This window comes from Taudactylus pleione, unplaced genomic scaffold (genome assembly GCF_031769625.1).
Source record: "Taudactylus pleione unplaced genomic scaffold, aTauple2 ptg000016l, whole genome shotgun sequence".
Taxonomy (NCBI): Eukaryota; Metazoa; Chordata; class Amphibia; order Anura; family Myobatrachidae; genus Taudactylus; species Taudactylus pleione.
In genome coordinates this window covers 16076561-16104379 of record NW_028284418.1, presented here as the reverse complement: position 1 = coordinate 16104379, position 27819 = coordinate 16076561, and the positions used below count along the sequence as shown (strand labels likewise).

Below are 27819 nucleotides of genomic sequence, written 5' to 3'. Positions count from 1 at the left end.
CTATCAGAACTAATATTTTACTACTTCATGCATCTCAATTTCTTTTGTTATTTCAATGAAAATAAACAAAATGCAATTCAATAAAAAATATGAATTTCTCATCGATTTTATGTTTAATAATGAACTTTCTTTTAACCTTTGCTGACATCTTTTCAATTAATACTTTAAAACAAAAAACCCTTTAATTTTGATGTTCTAGATCTGTGAGCTATCCTAATGATATGCACATGTGGTAGCATGGCCGAGCGGTCTAAGGCGCTGGATTAAGGCTCCAGTCTCTTCGGAGGCGTGGGTTCAAATCCCTCTGCTGCCATATTTATTATACAAAGAGTAGGCCAGTTATTGATGTCAAACTGATTCTTTTTTTTCCATTAGAAAGGATATTACCCAGCTGAAATTTGTTGGTGGAAGATTCCTCTAGCTACTCAACTGTTCATCATTGTTACAAGAGACTTCCCAAATGTTTTAAAAATGTTATCTGCTAACAGTCAAGATGAGCCAAAATTAAGTTGGCATGAAGTAATTAGAAGTAATATCATAACTAATATTTAATTACTGAGTTGTCTTATCATACAATTAGAGATGGAAATGGTGGCAACGTGACTCATTGGTATAAATTGATGGATTTATATTCCGATTTCTCTAATTTTCCTATCACTCTGGATTTTAATCTCACAGCTGTCTATTTTAGGCATTTGAATAATACTTCAAAGTTGTTTGGATTCATCAGTTGCACTAAATGAAGGAAATTTGAAGTCAAATATAATCATTACTTGTTAAATGTACCTGTCTAATTTTGCATTTTATCTCAGCTTTTCCTGACATTGGGTAAAGTTTTGAATGACATTCCAGATATGAGAGCTAAAATATTTTAAAGTGTACTGCAGGTTGTAGGATGACAGAGCTATTCAAGCTGTTGGAATCAAATCCCACTGCTGCCATATTTATTCTCCAAGGAGAAGATCCAGTGATGTATATCAAAGTGGTTTGCTAAAGTAGATAAGGTATAAAAGAAGCTAAATTTGGTTGGTGGAAGCACACCTTAAGCTGTCACATGCAGTAGTTTAAAACAATTTATCATCAACTGATGATTGATCAGATATTAACCAACTGAAAAGGACAAGATCCAGTGACTTATATCAAAGTGGTTTCCTAAAGTATATAAGGTATGAAAGAAGCTTCATTTGGTTGGTGGAAGCACACCTTAAGCTGTCACATGCAGTAGTTCAAAACAATTTATCATCAATTCATGATTGATCAGATATTAACCAACTGAAAAAGAATGGTGATAGTATCCTGCATTAGTCACCGAGTTCTAAACAGTTCATCATAGTTGCAACAGTCTTCTCAAACCTTTAAAATAATGATATCTGCTAACAGTAAAGATATTCAAATTTTAATTTTGCATGAAGTAATTATGTGCCCAATCAGAACTAATATTTTACTACTTCATGCATCTCAATTTCTTTTGTTATTTCAATGAAAATAAACAAAATGCAATTCAATAAAAAATATGAATTTCTCATCGATTTTATGTTTAATAATGAACTTTCTTTTAACCTTTGCTGACATCTTTTCAATTAATACTTTAAAACAAAAACCCTTTAATTTTTTATGTTCTAGATCTGTGAGCTATCCTAATGATATGCACATGTGGTAGCATGGCTGAGCGGTCTAAGGCGCTGGATTAAGGCTCCAGTCTCTTCGGAGGCGTGGGTTCAAATCCCTCTGCTGCCATATTTATTATACAAAGAGTAGGCCAGTTATTGATGTCAAAGTGATTCTTTTTTTCCATTAGATAGGATATTACCCAGCTGAAATTTGTTGGTGAAAGATTCCTCTAGCTACTCAACAGTTCATCATTGTTACAAGAGACTTCCCAAATGTTTTAAAAATGTTATCTGCTAACAGTCAAGATGAGCCAAAATTAAGTTGGCATGAAGTAATTAGAAGTAATATCATAACTAATATTTAATTACTGAGTTGTCTTATCATACAATTAGAGATGGAAATGGTGGCAACGTGACTCATTGGTATAAATTGATGGATTTATATTCCGATTTCTCTAACTTTCCTATCACTCTGGATTTTAATCTCACAGCTGTCTATTTTAGGCATTTGAATAATACTTCAAAGTTGTTTGGATTCATCAGTTGCGCTAAATGAAGGAAATTTGAAGTCAAATAAAATCATTACTTGTTAAATGTACCTGGCTAATTTTGCATTTTATCTCAGCTTTTCCTGACTTTGGGTAAAGTTTTGAATGACATTCCAGATATGAGAGCTAAAATAATTTAAAGTGTACTTCAGGTTGTAGGATGACAGAGCTATTCAAGCTGTTGGAATCAAATCCCACTGCTGCCATATTTATTCTCCAAGGAGAAGATCCAGTGATGTATATCAAAGTGGTTTGCTAAAGTAGATAAGGTATAAAAGAAGCTAAATTTGGTTGGTGGAAGCACACCTAAAGCTGTCACATGCAGTAGTTTAAAACAATTTATCATCAACTGATGATTGATCAGATATTAACCAACTGAAAAGGACAAGATCCAGTGACTTATATCAAAGTGGTTTCCTAAAGTAGATAAGGTATAAAAGAAGCTACATTTGGTTGGTGGAAGCACACCTTAAGCTGTCACATGCAGTAGTTCAAAACAATTTATCATCAATTCATGATTGATCAGATATTAACCAACTGAAAAAGGATGGTGATAGTATCCTGCATTAGTCACCGAGTTCTAAACCGTTCATCATAGTTGCAACAGTCTTCTCAAACCTTTAAAATAATGATATCTGCTAACAGTAAAGATATTCAAATTTTAATTTTGCATGAATTAATTATGTGCCCTATCAGAACTAATATTTTACTACTTCATGCATCTCAATTTCTTTTGTTATTTCAATGAAAATAAACAAAATGCAATTCAATAAAAAATATGAATTTCTCATCGATTTTATGTTTAATAATGAACTTTCTTTTAACCTTTGCTGACATCTTTTCAATTAATACTTTAAAACAAAAAACCCTTTAATTTTGATGTTCTAGATCTGTGAGCTATCCTAATGATATGCACATGTGGTAGCATGGCCAAGCGGTCTAAGGCGCTGTATTAAGGCTCCAGTCTCTTCGGAGGCGTGGGTTCAAATCCCTCTGCTGCCATATTTATTATACAAAGAGTAGGTCAGTTATTGATGTCAAACTGATTCTTTTTTTCCATTAGAAAGGATATTACCCAGCTGAAATTTGTTGGTGGAAGATTCCTCTAGCTACTCAACAGTTCATCATTGTTACAAGAGACTTCCCAAATGTTTTAAAAATGTTATCTGCTAACAGTCAAGATGAGCCAAAATTAAGTTGGCATGAAGTAATTAGAAGTAATATCATAACTAATATTTAATTACTGAGTTGTCTTATCATACAATTAGAGATGGAAATGTTGGCAACGTGACTCATTGGTATAAATTGATGGATTTATATTCCGATTTCTCTAACTTTTCTATCACTCTGGATTTTAATCTCACAGCTGTCTATTTTAGGCATTTGAATAATACTTCAAAGTTGTTTGGATACATCAGTTGCGCTAAATGAAGGAAATTTGAAGTCAAATATAATCATTACTTGTTAAATGTACCTGGCTTCTTTTGCATTTTATCTCAGCTTTTCCTGTCTTTGGGTAAAGTTTTGAATGACATTCCAGATATGAGAGCTAAAAAATTTTAAAGTGTACAGCAGGTTGTAGGATGACAGAGCTATTCAAGCCACTGGAATCAATTCCCACTGCTGCCATATTTATTCTCCAAGGAGAAGATCCAGTGATATATACCAAAGTGGTTTCCTAAAGTAGATAAGGTATAAAAGAAGCTAAATTTGGTTGGTGGAAGCACACCTTAAGCTGTCACATGCAGTAGTTTAAAACAATTTATCATCAACTGATGATTGATCAGATATTAACCAACTGAAAAGGACTAGATCCAGTGACTTATATCAAAGTGGTTTCCTAAAGTATATAAGGTATGAAAGAAGCTACATTTGGTTGGTGGAAGCACACCTTAAGCTGTCACATGCAGTAGTTCAAAACAATTTATCATCAATTCATGATTGATCAGATATTAACCAACTGAAAAAGGATGGTGATAGTATCCTGCATTAGTCACCGAGTTCTAAACAGTTCATCATAGTTGCAACAGTCTTCTCAGACCTTTAAAATAATGATATCTGCTAACAGTAAAGATATTCAAATTTTAATTTTGCATGAAGTAATTATGTGCCCAATCAGAACTAATATTTTACTACTTCATGCATCTCAATTTCTTTTGTTATTTCAATGAAAATAAACAAAATGCAATTCAATAAAAAATATGAATTTCTCATCGATTTTATGTTTAATAATGAACTTTCTTTTAACCTTTGCTGACATCTTTTCAATTAATACTTTAAAACAAAAAACCCTTTAATTTTGATGTTCTAGATCTGTGAGCTATCCTAATGATATGCACATGTGGTAGCATGGCCGAGCGGTCTAAGGCACTGGATTAAGGCTCCAGTCTCTTCGGAGGCGTGGGTTCAAATCCCTCTGCTGCCATATTTATTATACAAAGAGTAGGCCAGTTATTGATGTCAAACTAGTTCTTTCTTTCCATTAGAAAGGATATTACCCAGGTGAAATTTGTTGGTGGAAGATTCCTCTAGCTACTCAACAGTTCATCATTGTTACAAGAGACTTCCCAAATGTTTTAAAAATGTTATCTGCTAACAGTCAAGATGAGCCAAAATTAAGTTGGCATGAAGTAATTAGAAGTAATATCATAACTAATATTTAATTACTGAGTTGTCTTATCATACAATTAGAGAGGGAAATGTTGGCAACGTGTCTCATTGGTATAAATTGATGGATTTATATTCCGATTTCTCTAACTTTTCTATCACTCTGGATTTTAATCTCACAGCTGTCTATTTTAGGCATTTGAATAATACTTCAAAGTTGTTTGGATACATCAGTTGCGCTAAATGAAGGAAATTTGAAGTCAAATATAATCATTACTTGTTAAATGTACCTGGCTTCTTTTGCATTTTATCTCAGCTTTTCCTGTCTTTGGGTAAAGTTTTGAATGACATTCCAGATATGAGAGCTAAAATATTTTAAAGTGTACAGCAGGTTGTAGGATGACAGAGCTATTCAAGCCACTGGAATCAATTCCCACTGCTGCCATATTTATTCTCCAAGGAGAAGATCCAGTGATATATACCAAAGTGGTTTCCTAAAGTAGATAAGGTATAAAAGAAGCTAAATTTGGTTGGTGGAAGCACACCTTAAGCTGTCACATGCAGTAGTTTAAAACAATTTATCATCAACTGATGATTGATCAGATATTAACCAACTGAAAAGGACAAGATCCAGTGACTTATATCAAAGTGGTTTCCTAAAGTATATAAGGTATGAAAGAAGCTACATTTGGTTGGTGGAAGCACACCTTAAGCTGTCACATGCAGTAGTTCAAAACAATTTATCATCAATTCATGATTGATCAGATATTAACCAACTGAAAAAGGATGGTGATAGTATCCTGCATTAGTCACCGAGTTCTAAACAGTTCATCATAGTTGCAACAGTCTTCTCAGACCTTTAAAATAATGATATCTGCTAACAGTAAAGATATTCAAATTTTAATTTTGCATGAATTAATTATGTGCCCAATCAGAACTAATATTTTACTACTTCATGCATCTCAATTTCTTTTGTTATTTCAATGAAAATAAACAAAATGCAATTCAATAAAAAATATGAATTTCTCATCGATTTTATGTTTAATAATGAACTTTCTTTTAACCTTTGCTGACATCTTTTCAATTAATACTTTAAAACAAAAAACCCTTTAATTTTGATGTTCTAGATCTGTGAGCTATCCTAATGATATGCACATGTGGTAGCATGGCCGAGCGGTCTAAGGCGCTGGATTAAGGCTCCAGTCTCTTCGGAGGCGTGGGTTCAAATCCCTCTGCTGCCATATTTATTATACAAAGAGTAGGCCAGTTATTGATGTCAAACTAGTTCTATCTTTCCATTAGAAAGGATATTACCCAGGTGAAATTTGTTGGTGGAAGATTCCTCTAGCTACTCAACAGTTCATCATTGTTACAAGAGACTTCCCAAATGTTTTAAAAATGTTATCTGCTAACAGTCAAGATGAGCCAAAATTAAGTTGGCATGAAGTAATTAGAAGTAATATCATAACTAATATTTAATTACTGAGTTGTCTTATCATACAATTAGAGAGGGAAATGTTGGCAACGTGACTCATTGGTATAAATTGATGGATTTATATTCCGATTTCTCTAACTTTTCTATCACTCTGGATTTTAATCTCACAGCTGTCTATTTTAGGTATTTGAATAATACTTCAAAGTTGTTTGGATACATCAGTTGCGCTAAATGAAGGAAATTTGAAGTCAAATATAATCATTACTTGTTAAATGTACCTGGCTTCTTTTGCATTTTATCTCAGCTTTTCCTGACTTTGGGTAAAGTTTTGAATGACATTCCAGATATGAGAGCTAAAATATTTTAAAGTGTACAGCAGGTTGTAGGATGACAGAGCTATTCAAGCTGTTGGAATCAAATCCCACTGCTGCCATATTTATTCTCCAAGGAGAAGATCCAGTGATGTATATCAAAGTGGTTTGCTAAAGTAGATAAGGTATAAAAGAAGCTAAATTTGGTTGGTGGAAGCACACCTTAAGCTGTCACATGCAGTAGTTTAAAACAATTTATCATCAACTGATGATTGATCAGATATTAACCAACTGAAAAGGACAAGATCCAGTGACTTATATCAAAGTGGTTTCCTAAAGTAGATAAGGTATAAAAGAAGCTACATTTGGTTGGTGGAAGCACACCTTAAGCTGTCACATGCAGTAGTTCAAAACAATTTATCATCAATTCATGATTGATCAGATATTAAACAACTGAAAAAGGATGGTGATAGTATCCTGCATTAGTCACCGAGTTCTAAACCGTTCATCATAGTTGCAACAGTCTTCTCAAACCTTTAAAATAATGATATCTGCTAACAGTAAAGATATTCAAATTTTAATTTTGCATGAATTAATTATGTGCCCTATCAGAACTAATATTTTACTACTTCATGCATCTCAATTTCTTTTGTTATTTCAATGAAAATAAACAAAATGCAATTCAATAAAAAATATGAATTTCTCATCGATTTTATGTTTAATAATGAACTTTCTTTTAACCTTTGCTGACATCTTTTCAATTAATACTTTAAAACAAAAAACCCTTTAATTTTGATGTTCTAGATCTGTGAGCTATCCTAATGATATGCACATGTGGTAGCATGGCCGAGCGGTCTAAGGCGCTGGATTAAGGCTCCAGTCTCTTCGGAGGCGTGGGTTCAAATTCCTCTGCTGCCATATTTATTATACAAAGAGTAGGCCAGTTATTGATGTCAAACTGATTCTTTTTTTCCATTAGATAGGATATTACCCAGCTGAAATTTGTTGGTGAAAGATTCCTCTAGCTACTCAACAGTTCATCATTGTTACAAGAGACTTCCCAAATGTTTTAAAAATGTTATCTGCTAACAGTCAAGATGAGCCAAAATTAAGTTGGCATGAAGTAATTAGAAGTAATATCATAACTAATATTTAATTACTGAGTTGTCTTATCATACAATTAGAGATGGAAATGGTGGCAACGTGACTCATTGGTATAAATTGATGGATTTATATTCCGATTTCTCTAACTTTCCTATCACTCTGGATTTTAATCTCACAGCTGTCTATTTTAGGCATTTGAATAATACTTCAAAGTTGTTTGGATTCATCAGTTGCGCTAAATGAAGGAAATTTGAAGTCAAATATAATCATTACTTGTTAAATGTACCTGGCTAATTTTGCATTTTATCTCAGCTTTTCCTGACTTTGGGTAAAGTTTTGAATGACATTCCAGATATGAGAGCTAAAATAATTTAAAGTGTACTTCAGGTTGTAGGATGACAGAGCTATTCAAGCTGTTGGAATCAAATCCCACTGCTGCCATATTTATTCTCCAAGGAGAAGATCCAGTGATGTATATCAAAGTGGTTTGCTAAAGTAGATAAGGTATAAAAGAAGCTAAATTTGGTTGGTGGAAGCACACCTAAAGCTGTCACATGCAGTAGTTTAAAACAATTTATCATCAACTGATGATTGATCAGATATTAACCAACTGAAAAGGACAAGATCCAGTGACTTATATCAAAGTGGTTTCCTAAAGTAGATAAGGTATAAAAGAAGCTACATTTGGTTGGTGGAAGCACACCTTAAGTTGTCACATGCAGTAGTTCAAAACAATTTATCATCAATTCATGATTGATCAGATATTAACCAACTGAAAAAGGATGGTGATAGTATCCTGCATTAGTCACCGAGTTCTAAACCGTTCATCATAGTTGCAACAGTCTTCTCAAACCTTTAAAATAATGATATCTGCTAACAGTAAAGATATTCAAATTTTAATTTTGCATGAATTAATTATGTGCCCTATCAGAACTAACATTTTACTACTTCATGCATCTCAATTTCTTTTGTTATTTCAATGAAAATAAACAAAATGCAATTCAATAAAAAATATGAATTTCTCATCGATTTTATGTTTAATAATGAACTTTCTTTTAACCTTTGCTGACATCTTTTCAATTAATACTTTAAAACAAAAAACCCTTTAATTTTGATGTTCTAGATCTGTGAGCTATCCTAATGATATGCACATGTGGTAGCATGGCCGAGTGGTCTAAGGCGCTGCATTAAGGCTCCAGTCTCTTCGGAGGCGTGGGTTCAAATCCCTCTGCTGCCATATTTATTATACAAAGAGTAGGCCAGTTATTGATGTCAAAGTGATTCTTTTTTTCCATTAGATAGGATATTACCCAGCTGAAATTTGTTGGTGAAAGATTCCTCTAGCTACTCAACAGTTCATCATTGTTACAAGAGACTTCCCAAATGTTTTAAAAATGTTATCTGCTAACAGTCAAGATGAGCCAAAATTAAGTTGGCATGAAGTAATTAGAAATAATATCATAACTAATATTTAATTACTGAGTTGTCTTATCATACAATTAGAGAGGGAAATGTTGGCAACGTGACTCATTGGTATAAATTGATGGATTTATATTCCGATTTCTCTAACTTTTCTATCACTCTGGATTTTAATCTCACAGCTGTCTATTTTAGGTATTTGAATAATACTTCAAAGTTGTTTGGATACATCAGTTGCGCTAAATGAAGGAAATTTGAAGTCAAATATAATCATTACTTGTTAAATGTACCTGGCTTCTTTTGCATTTTATCTCAGCTTTTCCTGACTTTGGGTAAAGTTTTGAATGACATTCCAGATATGAGAGCTAAAATATTTTAAAGTGTACAGCAGGTTGTAGGATGACAGAGCTATTCAAGCTGTTGGAATCAAATCCCACTGCTGCCATATTTATTCTCCAAGGAGAAGATCCAGTGATGTATATCAAAGTGGTTTGCTAAAGTAGATAAGGTATAAAAGAAGCTAAATTTGGTTGGTGGAAGCACACCTTAAGCTGTCACATGCAGTAGTTTAAAACAATTTATCATCAACTGATGATTGATCAGATATTAACCAACTGAAAAGGACAAGATCCAGTGACTTATATCAAAGTGGTTTCCTAAAGTAGATAAGGTATAAAAGAAGCTACATTTGGTTGGTGGAAGCACACCTTAAGCTGTCACATGCAGTAGTTCAAAACAATTTATCATCAATTCATGATTGATCAGATATTAACCAACTGAAAAAGGATGGTGATAGTATCCTGCATTAGTCACCGAGTTCTAAACAGTTCATCGTAGTTGCAACAGTCTTCTCAGACCTTTAAAATAATGATATCTGCTAACAGTAAAGATATTCAAATTTTAATTTTGCATGAATTAATTATGTGCCCAATCAGAACTAATATTTTACTACTTCATGCATCTCAATTTCTTTTGTTATTTCAATGAAAATAAACAAAATGCAATTCAATAAAAAATATGAATTTCTCATCGATTTTATGTTTAATAATGAACTTTCTTTTAACCTTTGCTGACATCTTTTCAATTAATACTTTAAAACAAAAAACCCTTTAATTTTGATGTTCTAGATCTGTGAGCTATCCTAATGATATGCACATGTGGTAGCATGGCTGAGCGGTCTAAGGCGCTGGATTAAGGCTCCAGTCTCTTCGGAGGCGTGGGTTCAAATCCCTCTGCTGCCATATTTATTATACAAAGAGTAGGCCAGTTATTGATGTCAAACTAGTTCTTTCTTTCCATTAGAAAGGATATTACCCAGGTGAAATTTGTTGGTGGAAGATTCCTCTAGCTACTCAACAGTTCATCATTGTTACAAGAGACTTCCCAAATGTTTTAAAAATGTTATCTGCTAACAGTCAAGATGAGCCAAAATTAAGTTGGCATGAAGTAATTAGAAGTAATATCATAACTAATATTTAATTACTGAGTTGTCTTATCATACAATTAGAGAGGGAAATGTTGGCAACGTGACTCATTGGTATAAATTGATGGATTTATATTCCGATTTCTCTAACTTTTCTATCACTCTGGATTTTAATCTCACAGCTGTCTATTTTAGGTATTTGAATAATACTTCAAAGTTGTTTGGATACATCAGTTGCGCTAAATGAAGGAAATTTGAAGGCAAATATAATCATTACTTGTTAAATGTACCTGGCTTCTTTTGCATTTTATCTCAGCTTTTCCTGACTTTGGGTAAAGTTTTGAATGACATTCCAGATATGAGAGCTAAAATATTTTAAAGTGTACAGCAGGTTGTAGGATGACAGAGCTATTCAAGCTGTTGGAATCAAATCCCACTGCTGCCATATTTATTCTCCAAGGAGAAGATCCAGTGATGTATATCAAAGTGGTTTGCTAAAGTAGATAAGGTATAAAAGAAGCTAAATTTGGTTGGTGGAAGCACACCTTAAGCTGTCACATGCAGTAGTTTAAAACAATTTATCATCAACTGATGATTGATCAGATATTAACCAACTGAAAAGGACAAGATCCAGTGACTTATATCAAAGTGGTTTCCTAAAGTAGATAAGGTATAAAAGAAGCTACATTTGGTTGGTGGAAGCACACCTTAAGCTGTCACATGCAGTAGTTCAAAACAATTTATCATCAATTCATGATTGATCAGATATTAACCAACTGAAAAAGGATGGTGATAGTATCCTGCATTAGTCACCGAGTTCTAAACCGTTCATCATAGTTGCAACAGTCTTCTCAAACCTTTAAAATAATGATATCTGCTAACAGTAAAGATATTCAAATTTTAATTTTGCATGAATTAATTATGTGCCCTATCAGAACTAATATTTTACTACTTCATGCATCTCAATTTCTTTTGTTATTTCAATGAAAATAAACAAAATGCAATTCAATAAAAAATATGAATTTCTCATCGATTTTATGTTTAATAATGAACTTTCTTTTAACCTTTGCTGACATCTTTTCAATTAATACTTTAAAACAAAAAACCCTTTAATTTTGATGTTCTAGATCTGTGAGCTATCCTAATGATATGCACATGTGGTAGCATGGCCGAGCGGTCTAAGGCGCTGGATTAAGGCTCCAGTCTCTTCGGAGGCGTGGGTTCAAATCCCTCTGCTGCCATATTTATTATACAAAGAGTAGGCCAGTTATTGATGTCAAACTGATTCTTTTTTTCCATTAGAAAGGATATTACCCAGCTGAAATTTGTTGGTGGAAGATTCCTCTAGCTACTCAACTGTTCATCATTGTTACAAGAGACTTCCCAAATGTTTTAAAAATGTTATCTGCTAACAGTCAAGATGAGCCAAAATTAAGTTGGCATGAAGTAATTAGAAGTAATATCATAACTAATATTTAATTACTGAGTTGTCTTATCATACAATTAGAGATGGAAATGGTGGCAACGTGACTCATTGGTATAAATTGATGGATTTATATTCCGATTTCTCTAACTTTCCTATCACTCTGGATTTTAATCTCACAGCTGTCTATTTTAGGCATTTGAATAATACTTCAAAGTTGTTTGGATTCATCAGTTGCGCTAAATGAAGGAAATTTGAAGTCAAATATAATCATTACTTGTTAAATGTACCTGTCTAATTTTGCATTTTATCTCAGCTTTTCCTGACTTTGGGTAAAGTTTTGAATGACATTCCAGATATGAGAGCTAAAATATTTTAAAGTGTACTGCAGGTTGTAGGATGACAGAGCTATTCAAGCTGTTGGAATCAAATCCCACTGCTGCCATATTTATTCTCCAAGGAGAAGATCCAGTGATGTATATCAAAGTGGTTTGCTAAAGTAGATAAGGTATAAAAGAAGCTAAATTTGGTTGGTGGAAGCACACCTTAAGCTGTCACATGCAGTAGTTTAAAACAATTTATCATCAACTGATGATTGATCAGATATTAACCAACTGAAAAGGACAAGATCCAGTGACTTATATCAAAGTGGTTTCCTAAAGTATATAAGTTATGAAAGAAGCTACATTTGGTTGGTGGAAGCACACCTTAAGCTGTCACATGCAGTAGTTCAAAACAATTTATCATCAATTCATGATTGATCAGATATTAACCAACTGAAAAAGAATGGTGATAGTATCCTGCATTAGTCACCGAGTTCTAAACAGTTCATCATAGTTGCAACAGTCTTCTCAAACCTTTAAAATAATGATATCTGCTAACAGTAAAGATATTCAAATTTTAATTTTGCATGAAGTAATTATGTGCCCAATCAGAACTAATATTTTACTACTTCATGCATCTCAATTTCTTTTGTTATTTCAATGAAAATAAACAAAATGCAATTCAATAAAAAATATGAATTTCTCATCGATTTTATGTTTAATAATGAACTTTCTTTTAACCTTTGCTGACATCTTTTCAATTAATACTTTAAAACAAAAACCCTTTAATTTTTTATGTTCTAGATCTGTGAGCTATCCTAATGATATGCACATGTGGTAGCATGGCTGAGCGGTCTAAGGCGCTGGATTAAGGCTCCAGTCTCTTCGGAGGCGTGGGTTCAAATCCCTCTGCTGCCATATTTATTATACAAAGAGTAGGCCAGTTATTGATGTCAAAGTGATTCTTTTTTTCCATTAGATAGGATATTACCCAGCTGAAATTTGTTGGTGAAAGATTCCTCTAGCTACTCAACAGTTCATCATTGTTACAAGAGACTTCCCAAATGTTTTAAAAATGTTATCTGCTAACAGTCAAGATGAGCCAAAATTAAGTTGGCATGAAGTAATTAGAAGTAATATCATAACTAATATTTAATTACTGAGTTGTCTTATCATACAATTAGAGATGGAAATGGTGGCAACGTGACTCATTGGTATAAATTGATGGATTTATATTCCGATTTCTCTAACTTTCCTATCACTCTGGATTTTAATCTCACAGCTGTCTATTTTAGGCATTTGAATAATACTTCAAAGTTGTTTGGATTCATCAGTTGCGCTAAATGAAGGAAATTTGAAGTCAAATATAATCATTACTTGTTAAATGTACCTGGCTAATTTTGCATTTTATCTCAGCTTTTCCTGACTTTGGGTAAAGTTTTGAATGACATTCCAGATATGAGAGCTAAAATAATTTAAAGTGTACTTCAGGTTGTAGGATGACAGAGCTATTCAAGCTGTTGGAATCAAATCCCACTGCTGCCATATTTATTCTCCAAGGAGAAGATCCAGTGATGTATATCAAAGTGGTTTGCTAAAGTAGATAAGGTATAAAAGAAGCTAAATTTGGTTGGTGGAAGCACACCTAAAGCTGTCACATGCAGTAGTTTAAAACAATTTATCATCAACTGATGATTGATCAGATATTAACCAACTGAAAAGGACAAGATCCAGTGACTTATATCAAAGTGGTTTCCTAAAGTAGATAAGGTATAAAAGAAGCTACATTTGGTTGGTGGAAGCACACCTTAAGCTGTCACATGCAGTAGTTCAAAACAATTTATCATCAATTCATGATTGATCAGATATTAACCAACTGAAAAAGGATGGTGATAGTATCCTGCATTAGTCACCGAGTTCTAAACCGTTCATCATAGTTGCAACAGTCTTCTCAAACCTTTAAAATAATGATATCTGCTAACAGTAAAGATATTCAAATTTTAATTTTGCATGAATTAATTATGTGCCCTATCAGAACTAACATTTTACTACTTCATGCATCTCAATTTCTTTTGTTATTTCAATGAAAATAAACAAAATGCAATTCAATAAAAAATATGAATTTCTCATCGATTTTATGTTTAATAATGAACTTTCTTTTAACCTTTGCTGACATCTTTTCAATTAATACTTTAAAACAAAAAACCCTTTAATTTTGATGTTCTAGATCTGTGAGCTATCCTAATGATATGCACATGTGGTAGCATGGCCGAGTGGTCTAAGGCGCTGCATTAAGGCTCCAGTCTCTTCGGAGGCGTGGGTTCAAATCCCTCTGCTGCCATATTTATTATACAAAGAGTAGGCCAGTTATTGATGTCAAAGTGATTCTTTTTTTCCATTAGATAGGATATTACCCAGCTGAAATTTGTTGGTGAAAGATTCCTCTAGCTACTCAACAGTTCATCATTGTTACAAGAGACTTCCCAAATGTTTTAAAAATGTTATCTGCTAACAGTCAAGATGAGCCAAAATTAAGTTGGCATGAAGTAATTAGAAGTAATATCATAACTAATATTTAATTACTGAGTTGTCTTATCATACAATTAGAGATGGAAATGTTGGCAACGTGACTCATTGGTATAAATTGTTGGATTTATATTCCGATTTCTCTAACTTTTCTATCACTCTGGATTTTAATCTCACAGCTGTCTATTTTAGGCATTTGAATAATACATCAAAGTTGTTTGGATACATCAGTTGCGCTAAATGAAGGAAATTTGAAGTCAAATATAATCATTACTTGTTAAATGTACCTGGCTTCTTTTGCATTTTATCTCAGCTTTTCCTGACTTTGGGTAAAGTTTTGAATGACATTCCAGATATGAGAGCTAAAATATTTTAAAGTGTACAGCAGGTTGTAGGATGACAGAGCTATTCAAGCTGTTGGAATCAAATCCCACTGCTGCCATATTTATTCTCCAAGGAGAAGATCCAGTGATGTATATCAAAGTGGTTTCCTAAAGTAGATAATGTATAAAAGAAGCTAAATTTGGTTGGTGGAAGCACACCTTAAGCTGTCACATGCAGTAGTTTAAAACAATTTATCATCAACTGATGATTGATCAGATATTAACCAACTGAAAAGGAGAAGATCCAGTGACTTATATCAAAGTGGTTTCCTAAAGTAGATAAGGTATAAAAGAAGCTACATTTGGTTGGTGGAAGCACACCTTAAGCTGTCACATGCAGTAGTTCAAAACAATTTATCATCAATTCATGATTGATCAGATATTAACCAACTGAAAAGGATGGTGATAGTATCCTGCATTAGTCACCGAGTTCTAAACCGTTCATCATAGTTGCAACAGTCTTCTCAAACCTTTAAAATAATGATATCTGCTAACAGTAAAGATATTCAAATTTTAATTTTGCATGAATTAATTATGTGCCCTATCAGAACTAATATTTTACTACTTCATGCATCTCAATTTCTTTTGTTATTTCAATGAAAATAAACGAAATGCAATTCAATAAAAAATATGAATTTCTCATCGATTTTATGTTTAATAATGAACTTTCCTTTAACCTTTGCTGACATCTTTTCAATTAATACTTTAAAACAAAAAACCCTTTAATTTTGATGTTCTAGATCTGTGAGCTATCCTAATGATATGCACATGTGGTAGCATGGCCGAGCGGTCTAAGGCGCTGGATTAAGGCTCCAGTCTCTTCGGAGGCGTGGGTTCAAATCCCTCTGCTGCCATATTTATTATACAAAGAGTAGGTCAGTTATTGATGTCAAACTGATTCTTTTTTTCCATTAGAAAGGATATTACCCTGCTGAAATTTGTTGGTGGAAGATTCTTCTAGCTACTCAACAGTTCATCATTGTTACAAGAGACTTCCCAAATGTTTTAAAAATGTTATCTGCTAACAGTCAAGATGAGCCATAATTAAGTTGGCATGAAGTAATTAGAAGTAATATCATAACTAATATTTAATTACTGAGTTGTCTTATCATACAATTAGAGATGGAAATGTTGGCAACGTGACTCATTGGTATAAATTGATGGATTTATATTCCGATTTCTCTAACTTTTCTATCACTCTGGATTTTAATCTCACAGCTGTCTATTTTAGGCATTTGAATAATACTTCAAAGCTGTTTGGATACATCAGTTGCGCTAAATGAAGGAAATTTGAAGTCAAATATAATCATTACTTGTTAAATGTACCTGGCTTCTTTTGCATTTTATCTCAGCTTTTCCTGTCTTTGGGTAAAGTTTTGAATGACATTCCAGATATGAGAGCTAAAATATTTTAAAGTGTACAGCAGGTTGTAGGATGACAGAGCTATTCAAGCCACTGGAATCAATTCCCACTGCTGCCATATTTATTCTCCAAGGAGAAGATCCAGTGATATATACCAAAGTGGTTTCCTAAAGTAGATAAGGTATAAAAGAAGCTAAATTTGGTTGGTGGAAGCACACCTTAAGCTGTCACATGCAGTAGTTTAAAACAATTTATCATCAACTGATGATTGATCAGATATTAACCAACTGAAAAGGACAAGATCCAGTGACTTATATCAAAGTGGTTTCCTAAAGTATATAAGGTATGAAAGAAGCTACATTTGGTTGGTGGAAGCACACCTTAAGCTGTCACATGCAGTAGTTCAAAACAATTTATCATCAATTCATGATTGATCAGATATTAACCAACTGAAAAAGGATGGTGATAGTATCCTGCATTAGTCACCGAGTTCTAAACAGTTCATCATAGTTGCAACAGTCTTCTCAGACCTTTAAAATAATGATATCTGCTAACAGTAAAGATATTCAAATTTTAATTTTGCATGAAGTAATTATGTGCCCAATCAGAACTAATATTTTACTACTTCATGCATCTCAATTTCTTTTGTTATTTCAATGAAAATAAACAAAATGCAATTCAATAAAAAATATGAATTTCTCATCGATTTTATGTTTAATAATGAACTTTCTTTTAACCTTTGCTGACATCTTTCAATTAATACTTTAAAACAAAAAACCCTTTAATTTTGATGTTCTAGATCTGTGAGCTATCCTAATGATATGCACATGTGGTAGCATGGCCGAGCGGTCTAAGGCGCTGGATTAAGGCTCCAGTCTCGTCGGAGGCGTGGGTTCAAATCCCTCTGCTGCCATGTTTATTATACAAAGAGTAGGCCAGTTATTGATGTCAAACTAGTTCTTTCTTTCCATTAGAAAGGATATTACCCAGGTGAAATTTGTTGGTGGAAGATTCCTCTAGCTACTCAACAGTTCATCATTGTTACAAGAGACTTCCCAAATGTTTTAAAAATGTTATCTGCTAACAGTCAAGATGAGCCAAAATTAAGTTGGCATGAAGTAATTAGAAGTAATATCATAACTAATATTTAATTACTGAGTTGTCTTATCATACAATTAGAGAGGGAAATGTTGGCAACGTGACTCATTGGTATAAATTGATGGATTTATATTCCGATTTCTCTAACTTTTCTATCACTCTGGATTTTAATCTCACAGCTGTCTATTTTAGGTATTTGAATAATACTTCAAAGTTGTTTGGATACATCAGTTGCGCTAAATGAAGGAAATTTGAAGTCAAATATAATCATTACTTGTTAAATGTACCTGTCTAATTTTGCATTTTATCTCAGCTTTTCCTGACTTTGGGTAAAGTTTTGAATGACATTCCAGATATGAGAGCTAAAATATTTTAAAGTGTACTGCAGGTTGTAGGATGACAGAGCTATTCAAGCTGTTGGAATCAAATCCTACTGCTGCCATATTTATTCTCCAAGGAGAAGATCCAGTGATGTATATCAAAGTGGTTTGCTAAAGTAGATAAGGTATAAAAGAAGCTAAATTTGGTTGGTGGAAGCACACCTTAAGCTGTCACATGCAGTAGTTTAAAACAATTTATCATCAACTGATGATTGATCATATATTAACCAACTGAAAAGGACAAGATCCAGTGACTTATATCAAAGTGGTTTCCTAAAGTATATAAGGTATGAAAGAAGCTACATTTGGTTGGTGGAAGCACACCTTAAGCTGTCACATGCAGTAGTTCAAAACAATTTATCATCAATTCATGATTGATCAGATATTAACCAACTGAAAAAGAATGGTGATAGTATCCTGCATTAGTCACCGAGTTCTAAACAGTTCATCATAGTTGCAACAGTCTTCTCAAACCTTTAAAATAATGATATCTGCTAACAGTAAAGATATTCAAATTTTAATTTTGCATGAAGTAATTATGTGCCCAATCAGAACTAATATTTTACTACTTCATGCATCTCAATTTCTTTTGTTATTTCAATGAAAATAAACAAAATGCAATTCAATAAAAAATATGAATTTCTCATCGATTTTATGTTTAATAATGAACTTTCTTTTAACCTTTGCTGACATCTTTTCAATTAATACTTTAAAACAAAAACCCTTTAATTTTTTATGTTCTAGATCTGTGAGCTATCCTAATGATATGCACATGTGGTAGCATGGCTGAGCGGTCTAAGGCGCTGGATTAAGGCTCCAGTCTCTTCGGAGGCGTTGGTTCAAATCCCTCTGCTGCCATATTTATTATACAAAGAGTAGGCCAGTTATTGATGTCAAAGTGATTCTTTTTTTCCATTAGATAGGATATTACCCAGCTGAAATTTGTTGGTGAAAGATTCCTCTAGCTACTCAACAGTTCATCATTGTTACAAGAGACTTCCCAAATGTTTTAAAAATGTTATCTGCTAACAGTCAAGATGAGCCAAAATTAGGTTGGCATGAAGTAATTAGAAGTAATATCATAACTAATATTTAATTACTGAGTTGTCTTATCATACAATTAGAGATGGAAATGGTGGCAACGTGACTCATTGGTATAAATTGATGGATTTATATTCCGATTTCTCTAACTTTCCTATCACTCTGGATTTTAATCTCACAGCTGTCTATTTTAGGCATTTGAATAATACTTCAAAGTTGTTTGGATACATCAGTTGCGCTAAATGAAGGAAATTTGAAGTCAAATATAATCATTACTTGTTAAATGTACCTGGCTAATTTTGCATTTTATCTCAGCTTTTCCTGACTTTGGGTAAAGTTTTGAATGACATTCCAGATATGAGAGCTAAAATATTTTAAAGTGTACAGCAGGTTGTAGGATGACAGAGCTATTCAAGCTGTTGGAATCAAATCCCACTGCTGCCATATTTATTCTCCAAGGAGAAGATCCAGTGATGTATATCAAAGTGGTTTCCTAAAGTAGATAATGTATAAAAGAAGCTAAATTTGGTTGGTGGAAGCACACCTTAAGCTGTCACATGCAGTAGTTTAAAACAATTTATCATCAACTGATGATTGATCAGATATTAACCAACTGAAAAGGAGAAGATCCAGTGACTTATATCAAAGTGGTTTCCTAAAGTAGATAAGGTATAAAAGAAGCTACATTTGGTTGGTGGAAGCACACCTTAAGCTGTCACATGCAGTAGTTCAAAACAATTTATCATCAATTCATGATTGATCAGATATTAACCAACTGAAAAAGGATGGTGATAGTATCCTGCATTAGTCACCGAGTTCTAAACCGTTCATCATAGTTGCAACAGTCTTCTCAAACCTTTAAAATAATGATATCTGCTAACAGTAAAGATATTCAAATTTTAATTTTGCATGAATTAATTATGTGCCCTATCAGAACTAATATTTTACTACTTCATGCATCTCAATTTCTTTTGTTATTTCAATGAAAATAAACAAAATGCAATTCAATAAAAAATATGAATTTCTCATCGATTTTATGTTTAATAATGAACTTTCTTTTAACCTTTGCTGACATCTTTTCAATTAATACTTTAAAACAAAAAACCCTTTAATTTTGATGTTCTAGATCTGTGAGCTATCCTAATGATATGCACATGTGGTAGCATGGCCGAGTGGTCTAAGGCGCTGGATTAAGGCTCCAGTCTCTTTGGAGGCATGGGTTCAAATCCCTCTGCTGCCATATTTATTATACAAAGAGTAGGCCAGTTATTGATGTCAAAGTGATTCTTTTTTTCCATTAGATAGGATATTACCCAGCTGAAATTTGTTGGTGAAAGATTCCTCTAGCTACTCAACAGTTCATCATTGTTACAAGAGACTTCCCAAATGTTTTAAAAATGTTATCTGCTAACAGTCAAGATGAGCCAAAATTAAGTTGGCATGCAGTAATTAGAAGTAATATCATAACTAATATTTAATTACTGAGTTGTCTTATCATACAATTAGAGATGGAAATGTTGGCAACGTGACTCATTGGTTAAAATTGAAGGATTTATATTTCGATTTCTCTAACTTTTCTATCACTCTGCATTTTAATCTCACAGCTGTCTATTTTAGGCATTTGAATAATACTTCAAAGTTGTTTGGATACATCAGTTGCGCTAAATGAAGGAAATTTGAAGTCAAATATAATCATTACTTGTTAAATGTACTTGGCTTTTTTTGCATTTTATCTCAGCTTTTCCTGACTTTGGGTAAAGTTTTGAATGACATTCCAGATATGAGAGCTAAAATATTTTAAAGTGTACAGCAGGTTGTAGGATGACAGAGCTATTCAAGCCGTTGGAATCAAATCCCACTGCTGCCATATTTATTCTCCAAGGAGAAGATCCAGTGATATATATCAAAGTGGTTTCCTAAAGTAGATAAGGTATAAAAGAAGCTAAATTTGGTTGGTGGAAGCACACCTTAAGCTGTCACATGCAGTATTTTAAAACAATTTATCATCAACTGATGATTGATCAGATATTAACCAACTGAAAAGGAGAAGATAAAGTGACTTATATCAAAGTGGTTTCCTAAAGTAGATAAGGTATAAAAGAAGCTACATTTGGTTGGTGGAAGCACACCTTAAGCTGTCACATGCAGTAGTTCAAAACAATTTATCATCAATTCATGATTGATCAGATATTAACCAACTGAAAAAGGATGGTGATAGTATCCTGCATTAGTCACCGAGTTCTAAACCGTTCATCATAGTTGCAACAGTCTTCTCAAACCTTTAAAATAATGATATCTGCTAACAGTAAAGATATTCAAATTTTAATTTTGCATGAATTAATTATGTGCCCTATCAGAACTAATATTTTACTACTTCATGCATCTCAATTTCTTTTGTTATTTCAATGAAAATAAAATGCAATTCAATAAAAAATATGAATTTCTCATCGATTTTATGTTTAATAATGAACTTTCTTTTAACCTTTGCTGACATCTTTTCAATTAATACTTTAAAACAAAAAACCCTTTAATTTTGATGTTCTAGATCTGTGAGCTATCCTAATGATATGCACATGTGGTAGCATGGCCGAGCGGTCTAAAGCGCTGGATTAAGGCTTTGGAGGCGTGGGTTCAAATCCCTCTGCTGCCATATTTATTATACAAAGAGTAGGCCAGTTATTGATGTCAAACTGATTCTTTTTTTCCATTAGAAAGGATATTACCCAGCTGAAATTTGTTGGTGGAAGATTCCTCTAGCTACTCAACTGTTCATCATTGTTACAAGAGACTTCCCAAATGTTTTAAAAATGTTATCTGCTACCAGTCAAGATGAGCCAAAATTAAGTTGGCATGAAGTAATTAGAAGTAATATCATAACTAATATTTAATTACTGAGTTGTCTTATCATACAATTAGAGATGGAAATGTTGGCAACGTGACTCATTGGTATAAATTGATGGATTTATATTCCGATTTCTCTAACTTTCCTATCACTCTGGATTTTAATCTCAAAGCTGTCTATTTTAGGCATTTGAATAATACTTCAAAGTTGTTTGGATTCATCAGTTGCGCTAAATGAAGGAAATTTGAAGTCAAATATAATCATTACTTGTTAAATGTACCTGGCTAATTTTGCATTTTATCTCAGCTTTTCCTGACTTTGGGTAAAGTTTTGAATGACATTCCAGATATGAGAGCTAAAATATTTTAAAGTGTACTGCAGGTTGTAGGATGACAGAGGTATTCAAGCCGTTGGAATCAAATCCCACTGCTGCCATATTTATTCTCCAAGGAGAAGATCCAGTGATATATACCAAAGTGGTTTCCTAAAGTAGATAAGGTATAAAAGAAGCTAAATTTGGTTGCTGGAAGCACACCTTAAGCTGTCACATGCAGTAGTTTAAAACAATTTATCATCAACTGATGATTGATCAGATATTAACCAACTGAAAAGGAGAAGATCCAGTGACTTATATCAAAGTGGTTTCCTAAAGTATATAAGGTATGAAAGAAGCTACATTTGGTTGGTGGAAGCACACCTTAAGCTGTCACATGCAGTAGTTCAAAACAATTTATCATCAATTCATGATTGATCAGATATTAACCAACTGAAAAAGAATGGTGATAGTATCCTGCATTAGTCACCGAGTTCTAAACAGTTCATCATAGTTGCAACAGTCTTCTCAAACCTTTAAAATAATGATATCTGCTAACAGTAAAGATATTCAAATTTTAATTTTGCATGAAGTAATTATGTGCCCAATCAGAACTAATATTTTACTACTTCATGCATCTCAATTTCTTTTGTTATTTCAATGAAAATAAACAAAATGCAATTCAATAAAAAATATGAATTTCTCATCGATTTTATGTTTAATAATGAACTTTCTTTTAACCTTTGCTGACATCTTTTCAATTAATACTTTAAAACAAAAAACCCTTTAATTTTGATGTTCTAGATCTGTGAGCTATCCTAATGATATGCACATGTGGTAGCATGGCTGAGCGGTCTAAGGCGCTGGATTAAGGCTCCAGTCTCTTCGGAGGCATGGGTTCAAATCCCTCTGCTGCCATATTTATTATACAAAGAGTAGGCCAGTTATTGATGTCAAAGTGATTCTTTTTTTCCATTAGATAGGATATTACCCAGCTGAAATTTGTTGGTGAAAGATTCCTCTAGCTACTCAACAGTTCATCATTGTTACAAGAGACTTCCCAAATGTTTTAAAAATGTTATCTGCTAACAGTCAAGATGAGCCAAAATTAAGTTGGCATGAAGTAATTAGAAGTAATATCATAACTAATATTTAATTACTGAGTTGTCTTATCATACAATTAGAGATGGAAATGGTGGCAACGTGACTCATTGGTATAAATTGATGGATTTATATTCCGATTTCTCTAACTTTCCTATCACTCTGGATTTTAATCTCACAGCTGTCTATTTTAGGCATTTGAATAATACTTCAAAGTTGTTTGGATTCATCAGTTGCGCTAAATGAAGGAAATTTGAAGTCAAATATAATCATTACTTGTTAAATGTACCTGGCTTCTTTTGCATTTTATCTCAGCTTTTCCTGACTTTGGGTAAAGTTTTGAATGACATTCCAGATATGAGAGCTAAAATAATTTAAAGTGTACTTCAGGTTGTAGGATGACAGAGCTATTCAAGCTGTTGGAATCAAATCCCACTGCTGCCATATTTATTCTCCAAGGAGAAGATCCAGTGATGTATATCAAAGTGGTTTGCTAAAGTAGATAAGGTATAAAAGAAGCTAAATTTGGTTGGTGGAAGCACACCTAAAGCTGTCACATGCAGTAGTTTAAAACAATTTATCATCAACTGATGATTGATCAGATATTAACCAACTGAAAAGGACAAGATCCAGTGACTTATATCAAAGTGGTTTCCTAAAGTAGATAAGGTATAAAAGAAGCTACATTTGGTTGGTGGAAGCACACCTTAAGCTGTCACATGCAGTAGTTCAAAACAATTTATCATTAATTCATGATTGATCAGATATTAACCAACTGAAAAAGGATGGTGATAGTATCCTGCATTAGTCACCGAGTTCTAAACCGTTCATCATAGTTGCAACAGTCTTCTCAAACCTTTAAAATAATGATATCTGCTAACAGTAAAGATATTCAAATTTTAATTTTGCATGAATTAATTATGTGCCCTATCAGAACTAATATTTTACTACTTCATGCATCTCAATTTCTTTTGTTATTTCAATGAAAATAAAATGCAATTCAATAAAAAATATGAATTTCTCATCGATTTTATGTTTAATAATGAACTTTCTTTTAACCTTTGCTGACATCTTTTCAATTAATACTTTAAAACAAAAAACCCTTTAATTTTGATGTTCTAGATCTGTGAGCTATCCTAATGATATGCACATGTGGTAGCATGGCCAAGCGGTCTAAAGCGCTGGATTAAGACTCCAGTCTCTTCGGAGGCGTGGGTTCAAATCCCTCTGCTGCCATATTTATTATACAAAGAGTAGGCCAGTTATTGATGTCAAACTGATTCTTTTTTTCCATTAGAAAGGATATTACCCAGCTGAAATTTGTTGGTGGAAGATTCCTCTAGCTACTCAACTGTTCATCATTGTTACAAGAGACTTCCCAAATGTTTTAAAAATGTTATCTGCTAACAGTCAAGATGAGCCAAAATTAAGTTGGCATGAAGTAATTAGAAGTAATATCATAACTAATATTTAATTACTGAGTTGTCTTATCATACAATTAGAGATGGAAATGTTGGCAACGTGACTCATTGGTATAAATTGTTGGATTTATATTCCGATTTCTCTAACTTTTCTATCACTCTGGATTTTAATCTCACAGCTGTCTATTTTAGGCATTTGAATAATACTTCAAAGTTGTTTGGATACATCAGTTGCGCTAAATGAAGGAAATTTGAAGTCAAATATAATCATTACTTGTTAAATGTACCTGGCTTCTTTTGCATTTTATCTCAGCTTTTCCTGACTTTGGGTAAAGTTTTGAATGACATTCCAGATATGAGAGCTAAAATATTTTAAAGTGTACAGCAGGTTGTAGGATGACAGAGCTATTCAAGCTGTTGGAATCAAATCCCACTGCTGCCATATTTATTCTCCAAGGAGAAGATCCAGTGATGTATATCAAAGTGGTTTCCTAAAGTAGATAATGTATAAAAGAAGCTAAATTTGGTTGGTGGAAGCACACCTTAAGCTGTCACATGCAGTAGTTTAAAACAATTTATCATCAACTGATGATTGATCAGATATTAACCAACTGAAAAGGAGAAGATCCAGTGACTTATATCAAAGTGGTTTCCTAAAGTAGATAAGGTATAAAAGAAGCTACATTTGGTTGGTGGAAGCACACCTTAAGCTGTCACATGCAGTAGTTCAAAACAATTTATCATCAATTCATGATTGATCAGATATTAACCAACTGAAAAAGGATGGTGATAGTATCCTGCATTAGTCACCGAGTTCTAAACCGTTCATCATAGTTGCAACAGTCTTCTCAAACCTTTAAAATAATGATATCTGCTAACAGTAAAGATATTCAAATTTTAATTTTGCATGAATTAATTATGTGCCCAATCAGAACTAATATTTTACTACTTCATGCATCTCAATTTCTTTTGTTATTTCAATGAAAATAAACGAAATGCAATTCAATAAAAAATATGAATTTCTCATCGATTTTATGTTTAATAATGAACTTTCTTTTAACCTTTGCTGACATCTTTTCAATTAATACTTTAAAACAAAAAACCCTTTAATTTTGATGTTCTAGATCTGTGAGCTATCCTAATGATATGCACATGTGGTAGCATGGCCGAGTGGTCTAAGGCACTGGATTAAGGCTCCAGTCTCTTCGGAGGCGTGGGTTCAAATCCCTCTGCTGCCATATTTATTATACAAAGAGTAGGCCAGTTATTGATGTCAAAGTGATTCTTTTTTTCCATTAGATAGGATATTACCCAGCTGAAATTTGTTGGTGAAAGATTCCTCTAGCTACTCAACAGTTCATCATTGTTACAAGAGACTTCCCAAATGTTTTAAAAATGTTATCTGCTAACAGTCAAGATGAGCCAAAATTAAGTTGGCATGCAGTAATTAGAAGTAATATCATAACTAATATTTAATTACTGAGTTGTCTTATCATACAATTAGAGATGGAAATGTTGGCAACGTGACTCATTGGTTAAAATTGAAGGATTTATATTTCGATTTCTCTAACTTTTCTATCACTCTGCATTTTAATCTCACAGCTGTCTATTTTAGGCATTTGAATAATACTTCAAAGTTGTTTGGATACATCAGTTGCGCTAAATGAAGGAAATTTGAAGTCAAATATAATCATTACTTGTTAAATGTACTTGGCTTTTTTTGCATTTTATCTCAGCTTTTCCTGACTTTGGGTAAAGTTTTGAATGACATTCCAGATATGAGAGCTAAAATATTTTAAAGTGTACAGCAGGTTGTAGGATGACAGAGCTATTCAAGCCGTTGGAATCAAATCCCACTGCTGCCATATTTATTCTCCAAGGAGAAGATCCAGTGATATATATCAAAGTGGTTTCCTAAAGTAGATAAGGTATAAAAGAAGCTAAATTTGGTTGGTGGAAGCACACCTTAAGCTGTCACATGCAGTATTTTAAAACAATTTATCATCAACTGATGATTGATCAGATATTAACCAACTGAAAAGGAGAAGATAAAGTGACTTATATCAAAGTGGTTTCCTAAAGTAGATAAGGTATAAAAGAAGCTACATTTGGTTGGTGGAAGCACACCTTAAGCTGTCACATGCAGTAGTTCAAAACAATTTATCATCAATTCATGATTGATCAGATATTAACCAACTGAAAAAGGATGGTGATAGTATCCTGCATTAGTCACCGAGTTCTAAACCGTTCATCATAGTTGCAACAGTCTTCTCAAACCTTTAAAATAATGATATCTGCTAACAGTAAAGATATTCAAATTTTAATTTTGCATGAATTAATTATGTGCCCTATCAGAACTAATATTTTACTACTTCATGCATCTCAATTTCTTTTGTTATTTCAATGAAAATAAAATGCAATTCAATAAAAAATATGAATTTCTCATCGATTTTATGTTTAATAATGAACTTTCTTTTAACCTTTGCTGACATCTTTTCAATTAATACTTTAAAACAAAAAACCCTTTAATTTTGATGTTCTAGATCTGTGAGCTATCCTAATGATATGCACATGTGGTAGCATGGCCGAGCGGTCTAAAGCGCTGGATTAAGGCTTTGGAGGCGTGGGTTCAAATCCCTCTGCTGCCATATTTATTATACAAAGAGTAGGCCAGTTATTGATGTCAAACTGATTCTTTTTTTCCATTAGAAAGGATATTACCCAGCTGAAATTTGTTGGTGGAAGATTCCTCTAGCTACTCAACTGTTCATCATTGTTACAAGAGACTTCCCAAATGTTTTAAAAATGTTATCTGCTACCAGTCAAGATGAGCCAAAATTAAGTTGGCATGAAGTAATTAGAAGTAATATCATAACTAATATTTAATTACTGAGTTGTCTTATCATACAATTAGAGATGGAAATGTTGGCAACGTGACTCATTGGTATAAATTGATGGATTTATATTCCGATTTCTCTAACTTTCCTATCACTCTGGATTTTAATCTCAAAGCTGTCTATTTTAGGCATTTGAATAATACTTCAAAGTTGTTTGGATTCATCAGTTGCGCTAAATGAAGGAAATTTGAAGTCAAATATAATCATTACTTGTTAAATGTACCTGGCTAATTTTGCATTTTATCTCAGCT

At 33.0% G+C, this 27819-nt stretch overlaps 11 non-coding genes across 11 annotated transcripts; all 11 read left to right on the top strand.

The window, feature by feature from the left end:
• Positions 1 to 231: 231 nt before the first annotated feature.
• On the top strand, positions 232 to 313 carry TRNAL-AAG (transfer RNA leucine (anticodon AAG)). Its single transcript has one exon. It is a non-coding gene; the product is annotated as a tRNA-Leu (tRNA).
• A 1342-nt stretch (positions 314 to 1655) lies between these two features.
• TRNAL-AAG (transfer RNA leucine (anticodon AAG)) lies at positions 1656 to 1737 on the top strand. Its single transcript has one exon. It is a non-coding gene; the product is annotated as a tRNA-Leu (tRNA).
• Positions 1738 to 4501: 2764 nt separating this feature from the next.
• TRNAL-AAG (transfer RNA leucine (anticodon AAG)) lies at positions 4502 to 4583 on the top strand. The gene has a single exon. It is a non-coding gene; the product is annotated as a tRNA-Leu (tRNA).
• Positions 4584 to 5924: 1341 nt separating this feature from the next.
• TRNAL-AAG (transfer RNA leucine (anticodon AAG)) lies at positions 5925 to 6006 on the top strand. The gene has a single exon. It is a non-coding gene; the product is annotated as a tRNA-Leu (tRNA).
• A 4187-nt stretch (positions 6007 to 10193) lies between these two features.
• TRNAL-AAG (transfer RNA leucine (anticodon AAG)) lies at positions 10194 to 10275 on the top strand. The gene has a single exon. It is a non-coding gene; the product is annotated as a tRNA-Leu (tRNA).
• A 1341-nt stretch (positions 10276 to 11616) lies between these two features.
• TRNAL-AAG (transfer RNA leucine (anticodon AAG)) lies at positions 11617 to 11698 on the top strand. The gene has a single exon. It is a non-coding gene; the product is annotated as a tRNA-Leu (tRNA).
• Positions 11699 to 13039: 1341 nt separating this feature from the next.
• Positions 13040 to 13121, top strand: TRNAL-AAG (transfer RNA leucine (anticodon AAG)). Its single transcript has one exon. It is a non-coding gene; the product is annotated as a tRNA-Leu (tRNA).
• Positions 13122 to 15884: 2763 nt separating this feature from the next.
• On the top strand, positions 15885 to 15966 carry TRNAL-AAG (transfer RNA leucine (anticodon AAG)). Its single transcript has one exon. It is a non-coding gene; the product is annotated as a tRNA-Leu (tRNA).
• Positions 15967 to 17306: 1340 nt separating this feature from the next.
• Positions 17307 to 17388, top strand: TRNAL-AAG (transfer RNA leucine (anticodon AAG)). The gene has a single exon. It is a non-coding gene; the product is annotated as a tRNA-Leu (tRNA).
• A 2764-nt stretch (positions 17389 to 20152) lies between these two features.
• TRNAL-AAG (transfer RNA leucine (anticodon AAG)) lies at positions 20153 to 20234 on the top strand. Its single transcript has one exon. It is a non-coding gene; the product is annotated as a tRNA-Leu (tRNA).
• A 5593-nt stretch (positions 20235 to 25827) lies between these two features.
• Positions 25828 to 25909, top strand: TRNAL-AAG (transfer RNA leucine (anticodon AAG)). Its single transcript has one exon. It is a non-coding gene; the product is annotated as a tRNA-Leu (tRNA).
• The last annotated feature ends 1910 nt before the right edge of the window (positions 25910 to 27819 follow it).